The following is a 22,494-nucleotide window of genomic DNA, read 5'->3' on the forward strand; positions in this document are numbered from 1 at the left end:
GTGCCTTTCCTTAACTCACATTCTCAGCCTGTGAGCAACTGGGTCTCAGTTTTCACCAGGGTTTTAGAAAGAAAAAGTCTAGTCCTGGGGTCGAGCTTTAGTAGAACCAGAGAGAGAACCAACTGCAATTTCCATCTTCTGAGGAGAAGGGAAGAGGATTTTCTTCTCCTCAGTTCTAGCCAAATCAGCCCAGGGGGGAGAAAAAATAACCCTCCGCCCACTGATTGTCCCCCATCAGCTTCTGTAGCTTCACCTCCTGCCACAGCAGCTCCAGCTTTGAGCTACAAATTTCAAGGGGCTGGTGAGAAAATTAGGCGCTTCCCTGAGAACAAGAGGTGGAGTGTTCCCAAGGAGCATCCCCCTCCCCTGCAGAGCAGGGTGTTAGAAAGAGCTAGGAACAGAACAGTCAGATAAGTTCCATACCTTGAAATGTGTTTCTGTGGTGTAGTGGTTATCATGTTTGCCTAACATGCAAAAGGTCCCTGGTTCAAAACCAGTCAGAAACACAGGGTCTTCTCTTATTGTGGTGCCCAGGTAACTGCAGCTGCTGCTGACCAGCCTGTTGATGAGCCCAACGCTCATGTGACGGGAGGGGGGGGGGGTAACCTCAGCTGATAATGCCCCTGGGTGCCAACCTGGGGAAGCCAGATAAGTTAGGCCAGGCAGCTGCTTGTGCCTTGGCCTCCCCTGCCCTGGGTGGCTGGTGCATTGGGCCGGCTCTGCCTGCTGCCTCCCTTGTGTGACTTGCCCAGTGTAACAGGCCAAATGTCAGAAAAGCCTCTTCCCCCCCCCCCAAAAAAAAGCAGAAGAAAAAGCTGCACAAATTGGGTTTTGAAATTTGCGTAGCTTTTCCCAGAAGAGCAGTGTAGGGCAGACATAGCCTGAGTGTGGCTCAGCACTGGTAGGAGACAGGGAGGGATAAAATGATCTAATGGCACCTGAAGCCTTTCAGAACAACTCCCAGCCCCAACCGCAAGAGCCAGCCCTTCCCTCCATCCTCACTGGGGTCAGCTGGGAACTGTCTGGACTCAAGCCCCCCCCAGTTTCACCCTAAGGATTGCCTGTTCTGTAAAAGCTGCGCCCTGGAAATGAGAAAGCAGCTAAAGTGACACTCGTGGGACTTGAACCCACAAACTTTGAATGTCTAGCTGGGCTCACATGAATCACTGCAGCTTAAAATAGTGATAGAAAAGTAGCCATGTTAGTCTAGGGTAGCTGAAACAAAATACAGAAAAGAAACCAGTTTCTTGCCATTTCAACCAGAAAGGACATTATCTCAATGACTTAATTACCTGCATCCTGCTTCAAAAGCCTTTTAAAACTGCACTTTAAAGGGAATCCTCTGAACTGTTATTCATGCTAATTCGACACTTTACGGTGGGGTCCTAACAAAGACTCCAGTTATCTTACCCATTACAAAGATAGCTTCCCCAATTATCACCTCTAATATCATTAGCTAACAGACATTTACCTTCCCCCCCGCATCCCCGTTCTGTTCTGAAATTTGATTTGTCCTTTTCATATGTGTTCATTTTTTTTAATTGTATCCTTTGGTATATATGGTTGTGACAATTTTCTTCCACTATTTGATCTGAGGAAGTGGGTCTGGCCCAGAAAAGCTCATCATTTAATAAACCATCTTGTTAGTCTTTAAAGTGCTACATAGTCCTGTCTTTTGTTGCAGCTTAAAAGTCCAACATGCTTTCCATTGCACCACAGAGCCTGATATCTCCACGCTCTGCTTTGCAGCATGGCAATTGCTGGTGGCAAAGAAAGGGGAGCCAGGTCTGTCTCTTTTGGGAGAGCAGGTAGGAAGAGGGAGGGGGCCACTGAGTCCCTGACAGTGAAAATAAGGGATAAGAACTGAACTGCAGTTGGAGAACATGGGCATCAATCCCACTGCCTCTTGCATGCTAAGCAAGCGCTCTACCACGTGAGCTAATTCCCCTGCTGCATTTACAGAGGCCTTCTTGGTGTCTCTTCCCTTCTCCACAGGGACGTCTGTCATCTAGGTCAGTTAGTCATGGGAAAGGAGAAGGATCCGAAAAGGCCTCAAGGGCAACTCTCAAGGAGACTCCCTGCAGCAAAGCCATGGGGGGGGGGGGGGCTCTGAGATGGCCCCTGCCCTGCAGCCTGTCCCACCTGGCCATTGTCATGGACTCTCTGTGAGGTCATCACCTCCCAACCTCCATTAGCCAATAAGCTGAGGGGCTGCAAAAGGCCCTTGTGATGTCACTGCCACACCCACCCCTGCCCTCCAGGGCTCATGTCCTGCCCCAGGCAGCCCCTTTGCCTGGCTGAGCTGCTCCCAGGGGTGAAAGTGACACATTTCTTACAGGGAGTCCAGGGAGATGAAGCAGCTGGAGGGAGCCAGGACAGCAGAGGCCAGCCTGAGAGCTGAGAGTCAGAGGTGCCCACTGCACTTTCCCACCACCCATCCTATGGTGTAAGGGATAGCACTCAGGACTCTGAGTCCTGCAATCTGAGTTCAAATCTCAGTGGGACCTACTGAGACTTAGCTGGTTGTTACATGGTTCAGGTGTTTTGACTTCCATGCCCTGAGGCTCAATTAGAGAGGTTTTCTTAGAATCATAGGACTGGAAGGGACCTCGAGAGGTCATCGAGTCCAGCCCCCCGCCCTCAAGGCAGGACCAAGCTCCATCTATACCATCCCTGACAAATGTCTATCTAACCTGTTCTTAAATATCTCCAGAGAGGGAGATTCCACCACCTCCCTTGGTAATTTATTCCAATATTTGACCACCCTGACAGTTAGGAATTTTTTCCTAATGTCCAATCTAAACCTCTCCTGCTGCACTTTAAGCCCATTACTCCTTGTCCTGTCCTCAGAAACCAAGAGGAACAAATTTTCTCCTTCCTCCTTGTGACACCCTTTTAGATATTTGAAAACCGCTATCATGTCCCCCCTTAATCTTCTTTTTTCCAAACTAAACAAGCCCAGTTCATGAAGCCTGGCTTCATAGGTCATGTTCTCTAAACCTTTAATCATTCTTGTCGCTCTTCTCTGTACCCTTTCCAATTTCTCCACATCTTTCTTGAAATGTGGCGCCCAGAACTGGACACAGTACTCCAGCTGAGGCCTAACTAGTGCAGAGTAGAGCGGCAGAATGACTTCATGAGTTTTGCTTACAACACACCTGTTGATACAACCTAGAATCATATTTGCTTTTTTTGCAACAGCATCACACTGTTGACTCATATTCATTTGTTCCTCTTGCTGGGTGTCTGAGGCCACTGGAGCTCCATCTCCAGATGGAGCAGGCCAGCGGGAAGGGCCTGATGCCATCACAGCTGCAGGGCAGGTCACCAACCTGGCCCCTGAGCTCAGCCTGTGCTGGAGGCAGCCAGACAGTGTGAGCGGGTCAGAGCGGCGATTTGGGGAAGCGTCCTGAGTCAGGGCTCCCAGCCACGCACCTTTTTACAAAGACCAATGGCCCCTGCACAAAGTGCATTGTGGGAATAAGAGATGGGGCAGCAGGAAAGGGGCCGGCACCTTAGCACCAGGGCACAGGCAGGAGAAGATGGGAGTGAATCCTGCTACCATGGCTTGGCCCATGAGGGCTGGGATCTAGCAGCTTTTCACCCCAGCTTTGTGGGAGGCCAGATAGGAAGGGGCCTCATAGCCCCCTGGCCTGCTGTGTCTGTGGAAAGGGGGGAAGAGGACACACACCTCTCACTGGGGAACAGGGCGCATGGATCCCACTCGTTCCTGCAGAAAATGAAACAGGCTGAGCATTTTGCAGAGAACAGGCCAGAGCCGTTCTCCTGTCCCTGGAGAGATGGAAATGGGTCCGTTCCTTGTGGGGAAAGAAGTAGGTGTGTCGGGAGGGGGGTTCGAGTTCAAACCTCTCCACAGAGCAGAACCCCACATTAGGGGCAAGAAAGAGCCTTGAGTCAGGCAGTGGAGAACACTTGGCTCCTGTTACCCTGAGTTGGGCTATTAGGAAACTTTTTGCATGCAGCCTGGCTAGCTCAGTTGGTAGAGCATGAGAGTCTTAATCTTAGGGTCATGGATTCAAGCCTGATGCTGGGTGGTACCCTTCCTTAACTCACGGACTCTGGTGCTGATGATGGAATAGAAGCACATTATGTTTAAAGAGCTGCCATGTGAATGTACTTGAAAGTCACAAGCATCAGTCATCTGTGTGAAAGGCAAGTGGCCAGTAATTAGAGTCCCAGGTATGTTGTGTGCACAAAGGAAGGTAGGAATGTGCACTAGGTAGTGTGATAATGGGGTTTAGTGAAAAGTAATAGGTGTAATGGCATTGCACAGGAGGGTTTTTCTTGCGCAAGAAGGGGCAGTGTAGATGCTCCTTCTTGTGCAAGAGTCTCTTCTGAAAAAAGTGGTGGCTTATTAGCTATGCAAACGAGGCTCAGCAATATTCCACACTTAGCCTCATTTGCATATTACTCATGCAAGAAGCTACAAGTGTAGACATAGCCCAGGTGTCCCTTCTGATGAGTCAGGCACCTTCTTCTCAAGAGTCTCAGAGTTTGGGTACCATGTTGCCCTAGGAAGGGCTGTGACCAAAACACAGGCCTCACTGTGAGAAGGATTTGAACCTGCACAGGGAAACCCTATTGGATTTCAAGTCCAACACCTTAACCACTCAACCACTCAGCCATCACAGCTCTGAGTCTTAGTAGCTCAGGGAAACTGGTAAATAATTCCAGTGCCCAGGCCTGACGTCACCTGACAGAATTCACACAGCAAACCATTTCAACAATCATGCAGAGGGGTCCTGGCCGCTCTGGTCTGAGGCTGCCTTGGAGGTGAGTTCTGCTTCCAGGTCTCCCTCCTCCTCCTTGGTCTTCTTCCTTCCTTTCCCTTTCCCTCCTTCTTCCTCTTCTCTTCTCCCCTTTTCCTTCTTCTTCCTGGTCTCCTTCTCGTTTCCCTGTTTAGATAGTGATAATTTAGTCCTGCTTAACCAATTATTTTAGTATAATGTTACTAACCAAAGATAACATACTATTATGATTTACCTAACCAATCATACTCCACTGCCTTTGTTGATTTTCCCCCAGCAAAATTAATGATACAGCAGACAGAAACAGTTACAAACCAGACAGCGATCACACAGACAAACAATAGGAAAGCGAGGACAATAATCATAGAATGCCGATTGCACAAACACAACTATTGCTAAGCAGGTTTTTTCCAGACAAATACTGTTAACTAAGTTCTCTCTGCCCACCCTGAGATCTGTTTCTTACTTGGTGACAGTGGGGGTCAATAGGATCAGACCCCCTGGTCACAGCCTAGTGTGACCCTATTGAAATGCCATTTAGATGGAATGTGAGCCCAGGCTCTCCAGTTAATTGCTGCTGTTCTGCAGTCTGGCTGCAGAAGGCTTTAGTTTAGATCTGCTAAATAGATAGAGGCCTTCCTATGGACACATATTGTTACAGAACTTTTCCAAGCATATGGCTTCAGGACCCACAAGCACAGGCAACACAACTGCAAAGGGACTCAAACCCTCAGTCTTCTGATTCTAAGCCAGACACCTTATCTTTTAGGCCACACAGTCCTGTTTAGGAATGGACATTTTGAAATGTGTAAGAAGGGAGCAGTCTAGCTAGCCCCGCCCCCCTGCTTGTTCTGCCAAAGCCAGTTGGGTGGGGTGGGGCTGGTTATGGGGAGGCAGAGCCCTGAGCCTGTCTCAGGGCATCCCAGGGAGGCTCCTTGCAGCCCAGGAGAAGAAGGGGGCTCTGGGTGGAAGGAAACAAGCAAAGCTGGTCCGAGTGGCCATGAGCCAGAACTCCAGTTCAGCCTAATTGAATCACTACTGGCTCATGTAGGTCCCATGGGCTGTGTCTCGACGGACCAGTTTTTCCGGAAAATCAGCTGCTTTTCCAGAAAAACTTGCCAGCTGTTTACACTGGCCACTTGAATTTCTGCAAAAGCGCTGACTTCCTACTTTTTGCGCAAAAGGGCCAGTATAGACAGCAGAGATTTCTTTTTTGCAAAAAAGCCCCAATCGAGAAAATGGCGATCGGGGCTTTTTTGCAGAAAAGCGCATCTAGTTTGGCCATGGACGCTTTTCCACAAAAAGTGATTTTGCGCAAAAGTGTCCTGCCAATCTAGACGCTCTTTTCTGAAAATGCTTTTAATGGAAAACTTTTCTGTTAAAAGCATTTCCGGAAAAACATGCCAGTCTAGATGTAGCCATGGTGTAAGAGGCAGCACTCAGAGCTCTGAATCACGTGATCCGAGTTCAAATCTCTGTGGGACTTGCTGGGGGTGGGCTGGTTGCTGCAAAACCCTCCAACTTTATGAGCTTTGGGCTCCTTATCTGCAGGCTCCCCAGAGCCTCCTGCTGGGTGTCTGATGCCCCTGTAGCTCAGTCTGATGCTATGGTCTGCCTGGCTGAGATGGGCTGGGCCCTAAATCGTAACCTGCCTGGAGCTTGCTGCTTACCCTTGTGGTCTCTTGTGTGGTCCCCAGGAGCTGCCAGGCTCTGACTCTTGCCCGCCTGGCGCTAGCAGGTGCCCCCCCCAAACAATCTTTTAAATTGGTCTTTCTGGTCCCTCTCAGGGTGTTTTTCTCCTCAGCAGCAGCGCACAAGAGAGAAGCTGTTGCCAGTGGCCCTGCAAGACAAGATGAGCTTTGCCTGCCCCCCTCAGCCTGACTCGCTACTTGGCCCCATTCCTGCCTCTCTTCCCAGTGGCCAAAAGGGGCTGCGGCTGCTGCCGACAGGGAAGAAGCTGGGAGGCAAGGTGCTGGCAGCAGGAGATTCCAGCTGCTTCTTTGCCCTGGGTCTCAGTGCGCCATGCCGGCCACCAGCCACCTTGACCAAACCTCAAAGCATCTGGACTAGTGAGCCCACGTCACAGTGAGTTGCTAGTGGCCCTGTCAGAGATGAGGCGCCTTTCTGAAAGGGACATTTGTGAGCTCAGCTTCTGAAGGCCAACTAACTCAGTTGGTTAGAGCGTGGTGCTAATAACGCCAAGGTCATGGGTTCAAGCCCCATGTTGGCCACAGGGTTGTTCATTGCAGTGACCACTCTCCCTCTTCCCCCCACCAAACACACTCTTTAGCTGCCTGCTATGGACAGGGAAGCAGAAACAGGCAAAAGGCTGAGAGTTTTGCAGGACTAAGGCCAGAGAACTGGTAGGAGGAGGATCCAGCCTGCACAGACCCAGTGGCTAAAAGGGTCTGGCCAGCTTTCCCCTAATGGCAGGGAAAACTCTTCTCTTCCCTCCATTGTCCCCAGTGGGGTGACCTGATCCCAAATTCCTGCTGCTGCAGTGGCTGGCCCATGGCTCCTCCAGCCCAAGCCGCAGAGGGAGGCTCCATATGTCCAGGTGATGGGACCATGTGCCCAGCCCACAGAGCTGCTGCCAACCACCTGGTCACCTGCTTCAGTGGCCCAGCAGCCCCTCCCCCAAACCTGCTCCTGCTCAAAGCCCCCCTGAACCCACCCAGGCTCCTGCTCCTCTGACTTCTGCACTAGCCAGCCCACATCTCAGTGAGTCGCCCGTGGCCCCATCAGAGACGAGCTCGTGGCAGCGGCAGAGACGTCCCTGCAGCTGCCTGTGGGGTCTTTCCCAAAGGGCCCCTTGTGGGCTGCTGGCTCAGCTGTTTAGAGCTTGATGCTGATAACGCCCAGGTCCTGGGTGCAAGCCCCATGCTGGCCACAGGGGTGTCTGGTTTGGTGACTTGCCTTTGTGTAGCTGCCTGCTATGGACAGGGAAGGAGAAAGAAGCCCTGGGAGGTGAAGCAGCGGGAGGGAAGCAAGGAGCAGAGTGTCAGCTGCCAGCCGAGAGTCACAGGTGCCCTCTGCCTCCTGGGACCACCCCTCCCTGAGCCCCCAGCCCCCTGTCTCTCACCGTGCGCCCCTTAGGGAGTCCATTCCCTGCCCAGGCTGCTGGGCCCCCGACCACTTCAGCTGCCAGGTCAGCCCGGGAGCTAAGGCAGGAATGGGGGGAAGGAGCCAGTCAAACTGCAGGTGGCAGGAAACACCAGTCTCGCCTTCCTGGGCCGGGCACGACGGCATCATGTTTGTGACACGGCTGCCAGACATCCCGGACAGTTAATAACCAGCTAGAGGGGTTTATGGGCAGCTCAGTGTGGGGAGCCTAAGATGAAATATTTAAAGGTCCCTGGTTCAATCCCAGGCTTTGCCATGTCTCTCGGTGCAGCAGGGCCCTCTCTGGTCCCCTTGCTGTGCTAGTGCCCTGTGACATCCCTGCATCCATCTTAGCCACAGCCCAGCACTGGAAACTCCCGTCCATCTGATTAACCCCTTCGCTTCCAACCCTCCCTCAGAGTCCTTGCTTCCTTGGCTAAAGTCCCCTCCCCTGTGCGTGTGGCTGGCAGTGGTTACTAGATGGATCCATTCACATGTAGCTTCACTGAAACCCCCCTTGTTGGCCTGTGCCCAGGTCAGTCCGTGTCACTGGCTCAGGGGTTTCTCCCCCAGCACACTGCAGAGAAAGCCCTTGTGTGTGAAAGGGCCTCAGGGAGCCCAGAAACCAAGTTAAAAATAAACTAAAGGAACTCCTTGCCAGAGGATGCTGTGAAGGTGAAATCTACAAGAAGGTCCAAAACAGAACTGGAATATTTAATGCAGGAAAGGTCAATCAATGGCATTTAACCAGGATGGACAGGGCAGGTGTCCCTAGCTGGTGTATTCTAGAAGCTGGAAATGGGCAACAGGAGGGATCACTTAATAACTGTCTGTCCTGAGGATTCCCTCAGGACAATGAAATTGGCTGCTGTCATGAGACAGGATCCTGGGCTAGCTGGACAACTCACATGACTCAGTCTGGCTGCTTTGATGTTCTGTTTGGTTTCTGTTCTTGTCCCCTCTGGGCAAGGGAGAATGGATGCCCCCCCCCCATCCTGAAGTGGACAGAAAATGGCCTGTGAAAGGCTAGTGTAGGTGAGCAAAAAGACAAGTTTCATGTGTCCCTGATGGTCTAGTGGTTAGGATCCAGCACTCTCACTGCTGTAGCCTGGGTTCAATTCCCAGTCAGGGAAACCAGCCTGTGGTTTCATGTGACAACTTCCTAGTCACTATTCTCACCTCAGTGTCACATGTGACAGCAGCTGTGACCCAAGAGGTTACTTCAGGCTTCTTCCCACCTCTCTGGCACTGCTAAGACAACACTTCTCATTTTCAGAAGGAGCAGAGCTGGGTGACTCAAACTGCCCCTCTCCTCTGCCATGTGGGCAGCCCTGGAGGAAGCTCTGTGGCGCGCCCAGCAGTTCACTTTAGTTGTTGAAGGAGACAACACAGAACTGGCTCCAGCCCCCACTCATTAACCTGGGGAAATGACCCACCAGGCCTGGGCCCCTCGAAGAAGCAACGATTCCCCACTGGCCAGGGCAGAGCCTCCCTCTGACACAGTCATGGAGCCTTCTCCCCCTGTTTTTAACTCTCCCCCCAACTCAGCTCTCACTGCTGGGTGCTGCCAGGGCGGGGCTTCACCGCTAGTCAGTGTTCCTGTTCCAGGAGCAGGTGAGTTTTGTCTTGTGCCCCAATATTGAGGTCATGTGTCTCTGTTCGGGGGTGAGCCCCCGGGGCGCCTGCCAGTTACTAACAAATATCTTAGCTACACATTATGGGAGAAAGACACTAACCCAAGGGATAATTAACACTGGGCTGCGGCTAGTCTCTGCCTCCCGCAGGGCCACTAGGGAACAGATGGGGGACAAGGCATGAGGCAGATCCAAGGGGCTAATTAAATCCAGTGTGAGAAGCACATGGAAAAGGCCCAGCATCAGGTGAGAGAAAAGCATGAAAACACCAGGGCATGAATTTCCGGAACTGCTTAAAACGGAATACTATTCTGTTTTCAGTTTTTCCGGAAAAGGAGCGTCTACATTGGAAGGCTGCTTTTCCGGAAAAGCCCTTTTTCCGGAAAAGCGTCTGTGGCCAATGTAGACGCGCTTTTCCGGAAAAGAGCCCCGACAGCCATTTACTGGGCTGTCTACACTGGCCCTATTTCGGAACAGTGCTCCGGAATAAGGACTTATGCCCGAGCGGGAGCAGAATAGTTTTTCCCGAATAGCGGCTGATTTTGTACTGTAGAGCATCGTTGCTTTTCTGGAAATTCAAGGGCCAGTGTAGACACCTCGCAGCTTATTCCGGAAAAGTGGCTGATTTTCCGGAATAAGTGGTCCAAAGTAGACACAGCTGAGCAGTATGGCTATGTCTACATTGGCAAGATTTTGCGCAAAATCTTGCCGCCCATCTACACTGGCCACGAGTATTTGCGCAAGAACACTGAGTTTGTAATGTACAAAATCAGTGGTTCTTCCGCAAATATTCTGACGCGCCCACTCATGGATAAGCCCTCTTGTGCAAGTATTCTTGCGCAAGAGGGCCAGCGTAGACAGCAACGTTAATTTCTTGCGCAACAAAGCCAGATGGCTAAAATGATCATCAGACCTTTCTTAAATAAGAGAACATCTACACTGGCACGAATGCTTTTGCGCAAAAGCACATCTCTTGCACAAAAGCACATGCCAGTGTAGGTGCTTTCCTGTACAAATGCTTTAATGCAAAAATTCTTGCATTAAAAGTATTTGCACAAAATCATACCAGTGTAGATGTAACCTAAGTAAATCCAGGAATTAAACAAAAGCCAAGACAAAACGATAAAGTGAAATCCCCATTCCTCTCTACTACAAAACTAATTCTGAATTTTTTAACAGTAGCCAACCACTCAGTCTGGGCTCTCTTTATCCAGCTTCCCAACAGGAAAGAAAGAACAATCATCAACAACAGACAGCAACTACATTAAAGCAATACTGTCTGCTTACTTCATGCTTAGAAAAGAGCACTGCCACTTATCCTCATGGTTAGCAAGACCAACCACATTCAGCAATATTTCTCTAAATACCAACTACAGAAATGACCCCTAACAATACAGTCTTAACAGGGCTTTGTTCACTACACACCCACACTCATGTGCATTCACTTTCTCCTCATGGGGAATGTTTTCACACAACACTTAGAAAACTAAAAAACAGAAATAATCTCAGCAAAGTACTTGTCCCATTCAAACACACTCCACCAGGTTTAGAAATCTGTATATTAGCATATGCTCCATGTCTCTGTTTACAGAAACATGCCTTCTTATTAGCATGTGGAGCACCTGGCAGCCAATCAAAATCTCCTGCTGTTTCTTCCTGAAACTACAGTTCCTGGGGCTCCTCTAAGTCAGTGGTAACAAACTGCCAATCCACAGACGAGCAAGGGGCCAAGAACCCTTGATTACACTGCTCAAGACCTTTTTTGGGTATTTGTACTTTACTCAAGTAATTTATTTTTGTCACAATTTGATTTTTATTCAAGTTATTTTATTTTTTTAGACAATATTGTACTTTTTACTCCACTCCCATTTCCAGAGGCGCTGGGTTACTCACGACTCGCATTGTTCTGATTTGCTAAAGCCCAGCTGCATGTGCAAGCACCAGGCATCCAAGAAATAGCCAATCCACAGGCACAATGACCCTGCCAAGGAAGAAGCCTTTTAATAGCTGCTCCAACACCTTGTCATTCAAACCCAGTATCCCTGCAGGCCCTGCCAGCCTGAGACCTGAGCGAGCAGGGCGGCTGCCCAGGGCTCCGTGCTGAGGGGGTGATATGAGCAGTCTCATGTGACCTTACCTGGGGCCAGGCAGCTAAACAGGAGGGAACCCAGCAACCGGGGTCAGGGGGGACAGAGGCACTTACTTGTGCCGGGTGAATGCTCTGCTCTGGTGGGAGCAGCAGGGTGGGTGGGTGCCGGGGGCAGGGGCTCCCCATTCCCCCTGGGACAGAGGCCCCTGTGGAAGCCCGGGGGGGCGGGGGGGGGGGCAGGCTGTGCTGGAAGAGGCTGGGGGTGGGGGGCTGAGGGGGGTGGGGATTGAAGAAGCGTCTGTGGGGGCACTTGGGCAGCCAGCTCGTCAGTGAGCAGCAGAGCACACGGGCCCGTTGCCCCCCAGCTGAGCCCCCCAGCTGCTCTCCCAGGGCTGTGGCCAACCAGCCTGCACTGCTGCCAGCCCGGGCTCAGCTCTGCAGCGACCTGCCCAGCTGCCTCCCTGCCAGGGGCTGCAGACGTGTCTGCTGGGGTAGAGAGGAGGGACGTGTCTGCCCAGCCAATGTGAGGGGTGAGGCTTTGGGACAGGGAATTTCTGTCCCTTCTCTTCTCTTTTCAGTTTGGCCCCAGTGGCCTAATGGACAAGGCACTGGCCTCCGGAGCCAGGGGTTGTGGGTTCAAGTCCCACCTGGGGTATTGAACTGTGACCTGAGGTTTGATTGGGAAGCCCTGGCTTGCTTTCCCCATGGGGACTGAGAGATGGTTTCCCAAGAAGTGCCACATCCCATAGGACAGCAGCTGTCTAGTCCCACCAGCTCCAGGAGTGACTCAGACAGAGGGAGGGGGCTGGAGCAGAGCAGGGTCTGTCTGGTGACAAGGCAGAGCCTGAGGAGGGGCAGCTCTGGCAGAGGCTCAGTAGGAGCCAGGGGGGAGCTACTTTGGCCTGGCCCTTTTCCAAAGCCCTTGAGCATGGGGCTGGCATTGGGGGAAAGTTCCCTCAGCGATGGGATGGGGGGGCCGGGCTGGGCTAGGAAGGCGCCGTTCTCCCTGCTCTTGCCCCCAGACGACATGGCTGCCAGGCCTGGGTGCAGGCAGACTGGCAGTTGCTGCAGCAGCACAGGGGCAGGAGGCCCCGCTGACGTGGGGGGAGTCAGCCCCAGCAGCAGGCACAAGGCTGGGCCAGCATATGGGGGGAGATGTTCAACTGCGTGTCCCTGCTGACATGGAGCTGGGTTACCAGGTCTCCAGTTTTGAACCAGACAGTCCAGTATTTGAGCTTTCTGATCAGGAAACAAACTGAGAAAATAGAAATGTCCCTTAGTTTCTAAATAACAATAATGTCGATTGTGGTGTCATGTCAAGTGTCTCTGGTATTTTAGTAGAAACCATCTGGCAACCCTACACGGAGCCCAGGTGACAGGACACCTCCTAGTACTCACTACTGCTAGCAACACCCTCACATCACTCCTCCGCCATGGGGCAGGCAGGAGGGGATTGTTCCCCCCAACTGATAAGAGGGAGGGACAAAGGCTGAGAAAGGCAAAGGGCCTTGTCTGACCTCACACAGCCAGTCTGGGGCAGCCCTGGGCACAGGACCCAGATGCTGAAAGTCCCCCTCAGTTTGGAGTTTCACACCCTGACTGATCAGAATAACGTGACCTCCAGTGAGATACAGCCCCACAGCCCAGCCTAGGGATGGCTCAGCCAGTGGGTTAGAAGCACCGGGACACAGAGAGACTCAGGAGCTGCTCAGAGACAACCACTGGCGAGAAACAGAACAATTCCCCGAGCAGACGAGAAGTTCTGGCTCATTTGCTGGGACTTAAGGAGAACAAGGAAGTCCTGAGTCTCCTCCCTGTGACTTCCTCCCAGCTCAGCCAATCAGAACTGGGACTAGAACTGGAAGGCTATGTCCGCACTGATTGGCTGTGTCTACACCAGCGGGTTATTGTGCAAGAAGGGCCGTTCTTCCGCAGAGCATCCACACTGCCCACTCGCTCTTGTGCAAGAAGTTTTACAGTAAAGCGTGGTAAGAAAGGGCTTCTTGCACATGAGCTACGCTCTTTTCTAACAGGTGTAAGTCCTCTTGTGCAGGAGGGCAGTGTGGATGCAGGACAAGGGTTTCTTGTGCAAGAAAGCCCTATAGCTAAAATGGCCATCAGAGCTTTCTTGCACAGGAGAGTATAGATCCTCTTGCACAAAAGCACATCTCACACATGCCACCAGACATAGCCAAAGGGACCTTCAGAGATGAAGTCCAGTCCATAGCAGGGCAAATCACCATCCAGATGGATGTCTGTCCAAAACAGGAAGCTACCAGGAAGGGGGTTTGAACCAACGCAGACAAACATCTATTGGATCTCAAGTCCAACGCCTTAACCACTCGGCCATCCTGGTGATAGAGAAAAGGGCAGACGTGTGCAAGTTCTCTCTCCCAAATAGCCCAGGGACTCGCTCTCAGAGCATCTTCCCATCCCATCTCTGTGCCAGGGCTTCCCACTGAAAGGGTGAGAGAGCCGCCCCCTCCCCCGCCATGAGGAGGGAATCAGGGAAAAGGGAAACTAAACAAGAGAAAATCCAAAGTCCCCAGGGATTCCGAGGGACAAAGGCCTGGTGGGGAAAATACCCCCCCACATTCACCTAGGCTATGTCTACACTCCCAGCTTCTTGCACTAGAAATATGCAAATGAGTCTAAGTTTAGAATATAATGGAGCCTCATTTGCATACCTAATGAGCTGCCGTTTTTGTAGAAGAGGTTCTTGCACCAGAGAGAGCTGTCTACACTGCTCATTCTTGTGCAAGAAATCCCCTCGTTTGCAATGCTACTATTCCTGAAAATAATCGTCGTAGCGGCATTGCACGAGAGGGTTTTTCTTGCACAAGAAGGGGCAGTGTAGACAGCTCCTCCTGGAGCAAGAGCCTCTTCTGCAAAAAAGGTCGCTCATTAGGTATGCAGATGAGGCTCGGCGATATTCGACGCTTAGCCTCATTTGCATTTTTCTCACGCAAGAATCTGTGAGTGTAGACGTAGCCCTAGTGTTTTCCCTGCCTTGCATTTGGCCACCCCCATAGATCAGGCCAGTGTTTCCAAATCTTTTTTTTATACCATGGATGGCCAAACCCATTCACAAATTTTTGAACGACCGGTAACATTACATTTACATAACTGCATATCCATTATGCAAATAACAAATCTGCAAAAGGAAATAAACTGTTGCCAGTCCCTACAGATCAGTGTTTGCAGATATCTACACTTAAAAAAATTCACAGAAACAATTCCCCTCAGGCTGCTGGAGGGGGCAGCTCCTCCCCCAGGGGGACTGGTGCCTGCAGAGGGAGGGGCGCAGGGAGAGGCACCCACAGAGGCAGGGGGCATTTGGGACACCCTGGTTATAAACTTCAGAAATTTTGTCGGGGGCAGAGCAGTCGGTGCCCTCAAGTGCCACCACCAGGCACCTCTGCCCCCCCTCCTGCCCCATGGGTGTGGGGGAGCTGTCATTGTATCTCCCCCCTTCCTTCTGTACAAGCCCTGCCCTGTGTCTCCCCTTCCCCAGCCAGGCTGCTCTTGCTCCCCCAGTCTCCTCCCAACCTCCCCTGCCCCCTTTCCTTTCCTGTGACCCCCCCCCAAGTTTCCTTCCATTGCACCCCTGCTCCCAGCCACCCCATGTCTGGCATGATCCCCCCAACCTCCCTTCAGCACCTCCTGCCTCCCCATCCTGCCCCCACCTCACACATCCCTGTTCCCCTTCACCTCTCCTATCTGCCCCACCCCTCTTGATCCCCCTCCCCACCCTCTCTGGGATGGCTCCCCCCGCCCCGCACGAGCTGGTAGCAGCTTCCCTGGCCCCAGGCTGGGATCACAACTCCCTCTGCTGAGAGCAGCCCTGGGCCAGATACCCCCACTGCAGCCCTGGGGGGTCTGCTCTCTGGGAAGAGGAGAGGGGGTTTCTCCTACCTGCCCCCCCAAATGCTGCCCACCCTGGGGCGGGGGCTGGGCCGGGCAGGGGCTGTCCAGGCTGGGGGCGCTGCCATGGGAAAGGTTCCCAGGGAGCAGCTTTCTACATCCCACCAGCCCTGCGGGAGATTCCCCCTCCTGGCTGCAGCCCAGGCTCCGGGGGCCCAGCAGTGCTGCACCCAATGCTGGGGCTCAGGGATCCGCCCGGAGCCATTTCCAGGGGCCCTGCAAACAGAGGGCAGGAAAGGAGCCAGGCTGAGGCTTTGCAGGGAGCAGGCCGGGGACCTGGCAGGAGGAGGCTCCAGCGAGCACAGAGCCTGCGCAGGGCCAGCCTGCTGGGAGAGGAGCAGGAGCATCCAGCACCATTCAGGCCAGCGGCAGCCGACACTGGGGGAGCTCTGAGACTCCAGGGCAAAGGCCCCCAGCCCCCCAGTCCTGGGATTAGGTGCCCTGGAACCAGGCCCCCTGGAGTAGCATTGTGGCCAGGGTGCTCTGACCAAAGGGGGGCTGGCCCCAGAGCCCAGGGCCTGGGAGTCTGGTCAGCAAGTGAGACCCGCCCGTCAGTCCAAGCTGCTTTCTCCCCGGCTGCCGTTCCTGCCTGTCCTGTGCCAGCCCTGAGCAGGCCAGTGGGGCAGGACGGGGGGTGTCAGTGGGGCCCTGCTCTCAGTCCATCCGTCACAGGCCCTGTGGGGTGCTCGAGGGCTGAGCCCATCGCCCAGGCCTGGCGCGGGGATGGAACATGGGGCACGTTTCCCCCTGTGAGCGTGTGCGGGGGCAGGAGGGAGCCACATGGGCCAGGTGAAGGTTTTGTGCTGAGGCTGGAGGCTTGAGCCCGAGCTGTCGGCCTCAGCGGGACTTGCTCCTCCCCCCTCTCCTACCTTGCTGCCTCCTTTGGCCAGCAGCGCTCAGGGGCAGCCGGGAGAGCCGGCACCAAGGGCAGAGGAGGCCGAGGCACAAGCCCCTCAGTGCAAAATCAGTTCGCCAGAAAATATGCAAATAAGATCAGGACTCATGCAAATGAGATCCTAATTAGCACCTTCTTTTGCTGAGAAAACTCGTCGTGTAGATAATAGAAGCACAGCGTGTCAGAGAATTGTTCCAGTGATGCTCCCAGACGAGGGGGTTACAAACCCCACGCTAGACCCCGTGCCAGGGTTTCATCACCAGCGTGGCTGTTCCTGTTCTGTTCCACGCTGTGAACGTTCCTGAGAAGGTTGGAACCAACCCGGCTCCTTTAGGGAGGGGAAGCTCCTAGGGGCGGAGACTGAGGTGTTTAAACAGCGCGAGCAAACTGGGGGCAGCACCAGCCGGCCCAGGCGGGGGAGAATCGCACTCGGGTGTCCCGGGGTCTGGCTCGATCACAGCGGGTGGGCTACAGAGAAGGGCCGCAGGTGCAGGCTGCAGCGTTGGAGGCTGAGGACAAGCTGCCGACTTTGCTGTCGCGGGGCGGGCTGGATCCTCTGTAGGCTCCGTGGCTGACCCACCCTCCCCCGGGGCAGTTCAGCGGCTCGCGCCCCAGCCCTTACATGCAGCAGCAATCAGAGCCCCAAGCCCGCCTGCCCCTCCGGAGGGAAGTGCGGAGCCCGGCACCCCCAAGCTACTGGCCCAAGGGCCCGCGGGGAACCAGCACGAGGCCTGCGCCCGGAACAGCGGTGGGACCGGCAGCAGCTGCCCAGCCCGGCCCGTGGCAGCGAGCTAGGGGCTGCAGCCGCAGCTTGGAGATCTGGGCTCCTCCGCACGCTCGGGTGTACCCAGGGGTGCTCATTTACGTACCCACGATGCATTGGGCACAGTGATTCACCACCCGCGTCCATGGGGCAGAGTTTGCTCCTAAAGCCCCTGGCTCCCACGCAAAACTCGGGCTATCAGCACGGCAGAGCAACAGGCTGCAGAAGGGGTGGGGATTTGCAGACGGTCCGGTGTAGCCACCGTGAGTTGAGAAACAGACGCCGTTTTTCTGGCAGCGCCTCTGCAGCAACTGTGGTATACTCTGGGTTCTCTTCAGATCGTATAAATCTTTCGCCTTTTACTAAAGATTTCCGTGGAGAGGAACATTTAAGAGTTTATACTCAATTTTTTGAGGCTTCACTCTGATGAAGCTGCCTAATGGTGTGAAAAAACAGAACTGAACTATTAGTTTTTGTAATGAGGCCTGTAGATGCCTGTGCTTATTTGAAAATGTTGTACCTTATGATGTGCTACCTTTTTAATAGTAGTAGTTGTGTTAGTCTAGTCCAGCTAAAACAAAAAATAGAACTATGTAGTGCTAGCAAGAGGGGCTACATCTAGACTGGCATGATTTTCCGGAATGCTTTTAATGGAAAAGTTTTCTGTTAAAAGCATTTTTGGAACAGAGCATCTAGATTGGCACGGACACTTTTCCCCCAAAAGCACTTTTTGCGGAAAAGCGTCCGTGCCAATCTAGACTCGCTTTTCCGCAAAAAAGCCCCGATTGCCATTTTCACGATCGGGGCTTTTTTGCAGAAAACACTACTGTGCTGTCTACAGTGGCCCTTTTCCGGAACAGTTTTCCGGAAAAAGGACTTTTGCCCGAACAGGAGCAGCATAGTATTTCCGGTAAAGTGGCTGATTTCTTACAGTAGATCATCAGCGCTTTTCCGGAAATTCAAGGGGCCAGTGTAGACACAGCCCGGATGCGCCCAGCTACGGAGGCCGACAGGCCCAGTTGGACCGGGGGTGTCGGGGCGAGAGCGGAAGCCGCACGGACCCGGTGCCTCCTGAGTGGCGGCTCCTGTCCGAGCCAGCTCCTGCTGGGTGTGCGGGCCGCAGCCGGGGAGAGTGCTGGTGGGGTCGGGAGTCGGGGTGCAGCAGCGCCGCCAAAGCGGGGCTCAGGCCGGAGAGGAGCGAGAGCTCCGGGCCCGGGGAAGACAGGCAGGCAGGGGCGTGTCCCGGGCGGAGAGGCGGAGGGGCGTGAGTACATATGCAGATGTGGGCGCGAGCGGAGGCTTGTGGGAGCGGGAGCGGGCTGGCAAGTGGGGCCCGCCTTGGGCAAGCGGGGCTCGGTGTGGGTGTCGGGGGCGGCTTGGGGACAGGTGCGGGCAGTAGGGGAGCGTTTGGGGCGCGGCGGTGTGGGTGCGCAAGGCGGCGTCCCCTGTGATGTGAGAGGCTTTGGGCGGTGGGGGGCAGGCGGTGGTTGTGCAGGTGGAACTCATACTTACCTGGCAGGGGAGATACCATGATCATGAAGGTGGTTTTCCCAGGGTGAGGCTCATCCATTGCACTGCGGGTGGGCTGACCCCTGTGATTTCCCCAAATGCGGGAAACTCGACTGCATAATTTGTGGTAGTGGGGGACTGCGTTCGCGCTTTCCCCTAGCGCATGCTGTGAAAAATAGACTGACAGATGACCAAGGCAAACAGAGAAGAAATGTTGCTGCTTCTGTTCTTGTTCTTTTTTTTCTCTGTAGCGAGCATTGCTAGTTTTTTGCATTTTTCTCTGCTTGGTCCCTGTTCTGTGCTAAGGCTTGGCTGGTCCCTGGGGGGGGGCTCTTTTTTCTGCTTCTTCTGTCATCTCCTGGAAAGCAGGTTGCTTTCCTAGGCCATTGATGCCCCTCTTCAGCCACCCTGCTTGCCTTACAGGAAGTTTCCCCTAATGGCCTGCTGGCTCTCGCTGTAGCCCCAGCCCCTTGCTTCTCGTCCTGGCCTCCTCCGCCCCCCCCCCCCCCCCGCGAGCTTCAGAAGAACCAGAAGTTCTCTCTTCTCTGCCTATCAGTCTTTTATGGCCCTGAAAACTCTTAGCAGATCCCCTCTAGCAGACTCCCTTCCAATCTTCTACACCCCGCACAGTCAGTTTCTCTTGCACTTTTCTGCATTCCCTGTCTCCGATTTGTATGAGTCTGCCTCCCTTCCCGCCCACAGGGTACAATGCTCCAGCTAGGCCTAATCCTCACCGTGCAGAGCGGAAGAATTACTTTTCCTGTCTTGCGCACGACGCTGCTGCTTCCGCTAACGCGCCCCAGAACCATGTTCGCTGCTCTGGCAACCCGTTTACCGCTCTCAACTCCCGTTTACCTCGTGGTCCGCTGTGACAGCCAGCCTCTCCCTGGCCCTCTCCCCTGCTGTGCCGATTCTTGTCCACAGTATTCCTTCCTAGACAGCCGTTTCCCATTCTCTCTCTCTCTCTCTCTCTCTCTCTGCCACCGTGCACGCGGGCGCAAGCAACGGATCGATCGTTCGTAAGTGGAGTACTTTGCATTTGGCCTTATTGAACTTCATCGTAGTCTCTCCAAACCATTTCTCTGCTTTGTCCAGATCATTCCGAATTGCGAGTGCAGAGTGAGATGCAACTGGAGATGCAAAGGTTTCAAAGAAGTTGATCAACCTTTCAGGGGGCACTTGGAGTTGAAACAGGGACCCTTTTGCCTATAGTCAAACACTTTACCGCTGAGCTACACCCCCATTACACTTGCTTCTTTGCATCCAGTGTTAGTGCCTGGGGCTGTGTCTAGACTGGCCAGTTTTTCTGGAAAATCAGCCACTTTTCCGGAAAAACTTGCCAGCTGTCTACACTGGCCGCTTGAATTTCCACAAAAGCACTGACGATCTCATGTAAGATTGTCAGTGTTTTTGCAGAAATACTATGCTGCTCCCTTTTGGGCAAAAGTTTTTTTCCGAAAAACTATTGCGCAAAAGGGCCAGTGTAGACAGCAGAGATTTGTTTTCCGCAAAAAAGCCCCGACTGCGAAAATGGCGATCGGGGCTTTTTTGCGGAAAAGCGCGTCTAGATTGGCCACAGACACTTTTCCGCAAAAAATGCTCTTGCGGAAAAGCATCCTGCCAATCTAGACACGCTTTTCCGAAAATGCTTTTAACAGAAAACTTTTCTGTTAAAAGCATTTCTGGAAAATCACGCCAGTCTAGACGTAGCCTGGGGCTGTGTCCACACTGGCCACTTATTCCGGAAAAAGTTTGAAGTAGGAATAAGAGATCCTCCGGAAAAGGGCTTTTTTCCGGAGGATCGGGGCCAGTGTAGACGCTCTTTTCTAAAAGCCGGAAAAAAGCGGCGGACATTTTTATTTAAATGCCGCGGGGGATATTTAAATCCCCCTGGGATTTCCCTATTACGACCTGTAAAATTAGCATGCCCCTTTCGGAAAAGGGGCCAGTGTAGACGAGCCCCAGGTGTCCTTTCTGATGGGACAGGCCATGTTCTTCTCAGGGTTTGGATACCATGTTGCTCTAGAAAGGCTTGCGGCCAAAACACAGACCTCACTGCGAGCAGGATTTGAACCTGCGCAGGGAAACCCTATTGGATTTCTAATCCAACACCTTAACCACTCGGCCATCACAGCTCTAAGTAACAGCAGGCCAGGGAAACTGGTAAATAATCTCAGTGCCAAGGCCTGACGTCACCTGACCCACAGAATTCACACAGCAAACCATTTCACCCGTCATGCAGAGGGGTCCTGGGTGCTCTGGTCTGAGGCTGCCTTAGAGGTGAGTTCAAGGGGAAACCTCACAAAGGAGATTCTAGGCAGCCAGGCCATGGGGGTCTCTGAGATGCCCCCGCCCTGCAGCCTGTCCCACCTGGCTGTTGCCAAGGTTGCTCTGTGAGGTCACTGCCTCCCAGCCAATAAGCTGAGGTGCTGTAAAAGTTCCTTGTGATGTCACTGCTGCCTGGCAGGCTCATGTCCTGCCCCTGGCCAGCCCCTTGGCATGTGTGAGCTGCTCCCCCTGCCTCCCTCACTCAGGGCTGGTTCTGGGGCTCACACACGGAACATCAGAGGCTGCCAGGGACCCTCCTGTGGGGCTGTGAGTGTTGCTCCGCCTGCTGTACAGACAGGGCTGTAGAGCATCAGGAGGCTGCAGCGGTGGGAGACACTTCCCTGGATTCGGGAGGGAGACGAGATGTCAAGACCCATGACTTGGAGCCAGCTACAGATACCCATGGAAAGCTGATTTTCAGAGGGGTGTGATCAGCCCTTCCTGTGTATCTGGCTTCTTCAAAGGGGATTCATTAGGGCTACATCTACACTGGCCCCTTTTCCAGAAGGGGCATGTTAATTTCAGCTATCGTAATAGGGAAATTTGCGGGGGATTTAAATATCCTCCGCGGCATTTAAATAAAAATGTCCGCCGCTTTTTTCCGGCTTTTAGAAAAGCCGGAAAAGAGCGTCTACACTGGCCCCGATCCTCCGGAAAAAGCGCCCTTTTCCGGAGGATCTTATTCCTACTTTGAAGTATCTATGAACATAAAAACGGCCGTACTGGGTCAGACAAAATGTCCGTCTATCCCAGTATCCTGTCTGCCGACAGTGGCCAGCACCAGGTGCCCCGGAGGGGGTGGACCGAAGACAATGATCAAGCGATTTGTCTCCTGCCATCCGTCTCCAGCCTCTGACAAACACAGGCCAGGGACACCATTTTATCCCCTGGCTAATAGCTTTTATGGACCTAACCTCCATGAAATTATCTAACATATGGCCCAATGGCTGATGGCCTTGCAGAGAAAGGTCGTCTCCCCCCTCCTGCATCCTAGACCAAGTCAGACCCGAGGTCAACGAATTGCCGGAGGGGTATGTGAGGGCCCGTGAGGGCAGGTCCCGCTCTGGGGAAGCACCGCAGCACTGTGCATACTGTGAGGAACTGGACCGAATCCCGGGTGTGGGGAGCCCCTGTCTCCAGGGATAGTTGTGGAGTCTGGGATGGAGATACCTGGGTAGCAGCAGCTGCAGCTTCAGGATGACAACACTGATGGGCTGCCACTCCAGGAGACGCAGGAGGACTCCCAAACGTCTTCAGGCAGCGGGGAGGGAACATCAGGTGAGTGCTGGGAGGTTGCAACACACAGGACATGTCTACACTTGCATCATCTTTCCAGAGAGGGATGCAAATGGAGATATTCGAAATTCTAAATGGAACCAGGATTTAAATATCCCGCGCTCTATTTGCATAATCGTATCTGGGCGCTGTTTCAAAATACTTTATTATGAAATAAAAAACACGTTTAGATGCAGTTATTTTGG

General features: G+C 53.2%; 1 protein-coding gene and 10 non-coding genes across 11 annotated transcripts in view; 6 read left to right on the forward strand and 5 right to left on the reverse strand.

The window, feature by feature from the left end:
* LOC142820483 (butyrophilin subfamily 1 member A1-like) overlaps positions 1-22,494 on the reverse strand; it is a 646,031-nt gene that overhangs the window by 520,274 nt on the left and 103,263 nt on the right. The gene's annotated exons all lie outside the window — the stretch shown is intronic.
* Positions 434-506, forward strand: TRNAV-AAC (transfer RNA valine (anticodon AAC)). The gene has a single exon. It is a non-coding gene; the product is annotated as a tRNA-Val (tRNA).
* Positions 4,564-4,653, reverse strand: TRNAS-UGA (transfer RNA serine (anticodon UGA)). The gene has a single exon. It is a non-coding gene; the product is annotated as a tRNA-Ser (tRNA).
* On the forward strand, positions 6,927-7,000 carry TRNAI-AAU (transfer RNA isoleucine (anticodon AAU)). The gene has a single exon. It is a non-coding gene; the product is annotated as a tRNA-Ile (tRNA).
* Positions 8,933-9,004, forward strand: TRNAE-CUC (transfer RNA glutamic acid (anticodon CUC)). Its single transcript has one exon. It is a non-coding gene; the product is annotated as a tRNA-Glu (tRNA).
* On the reverse strand, positions 10,691-10,906 carry LOC149522327 (small nucleolar RNA U3). Its single transcript, XR_016347495.1, has one exon. It is a non-coding gene; the product is annotated as a small nucleolar RNA U3 (small nucleolar RNA).
* TRNAR-CCG (transfer RNA arginine (anticodon CCG)) lies at positions 12,177-12,249 on the forward strand. The gene has a single exon. It is a non-coding gene; the product is annotated as a tRNA-Arg (tRNA).
* On the reverse strand, positions 13,868-13,950 carry TRNAL-UAA (transfer RNA leucine (anticodon UAA)). Its single transcript has one exon. It is a non-coding gene; the product is annotated as a tRNA-Ser (tRNA).
* On the forward strand, positions 17,495-17,610 carry LOC149522328 (U5 spliceosomal RNA). The gene has a single exon (XR_016347501.1). It is a non-coding gene; the product is annotated as a U5 spliceosomal RNA (small nuclear RNA).
* LOC149522329 (U1 spliceosomal RNA) lies at positions 18,681-18,844 on the forward strand. Its single transcript, XR_016347498.1, has one exon. It is a non-coding gene; the product is annotated as a U1 spliceosomal RNA (small nuclear RNA).
* On the reverse strand, positions 20,739-20,820 carry TRNAS-AGA (transfer RNA serine (anticodon AGA)). Its single transcript has one exon. It is a non-coding gene; the product is annotated as a tRNA-Ser (tRNA).

Source organism: Pelodiscus sinensis, chromosome 19, assembly GCF_052426305.1.
Source record: "Pelodiscus sinensis isolate ZL-2025 chromosome 19, ASM5242630v1, whole genome shotgun sequence".
NCBI lineage: Eukaryota > Metazoa > Chordata > Testudines > Trionychidae > Pelodiscus > Pelodiscus sinensis.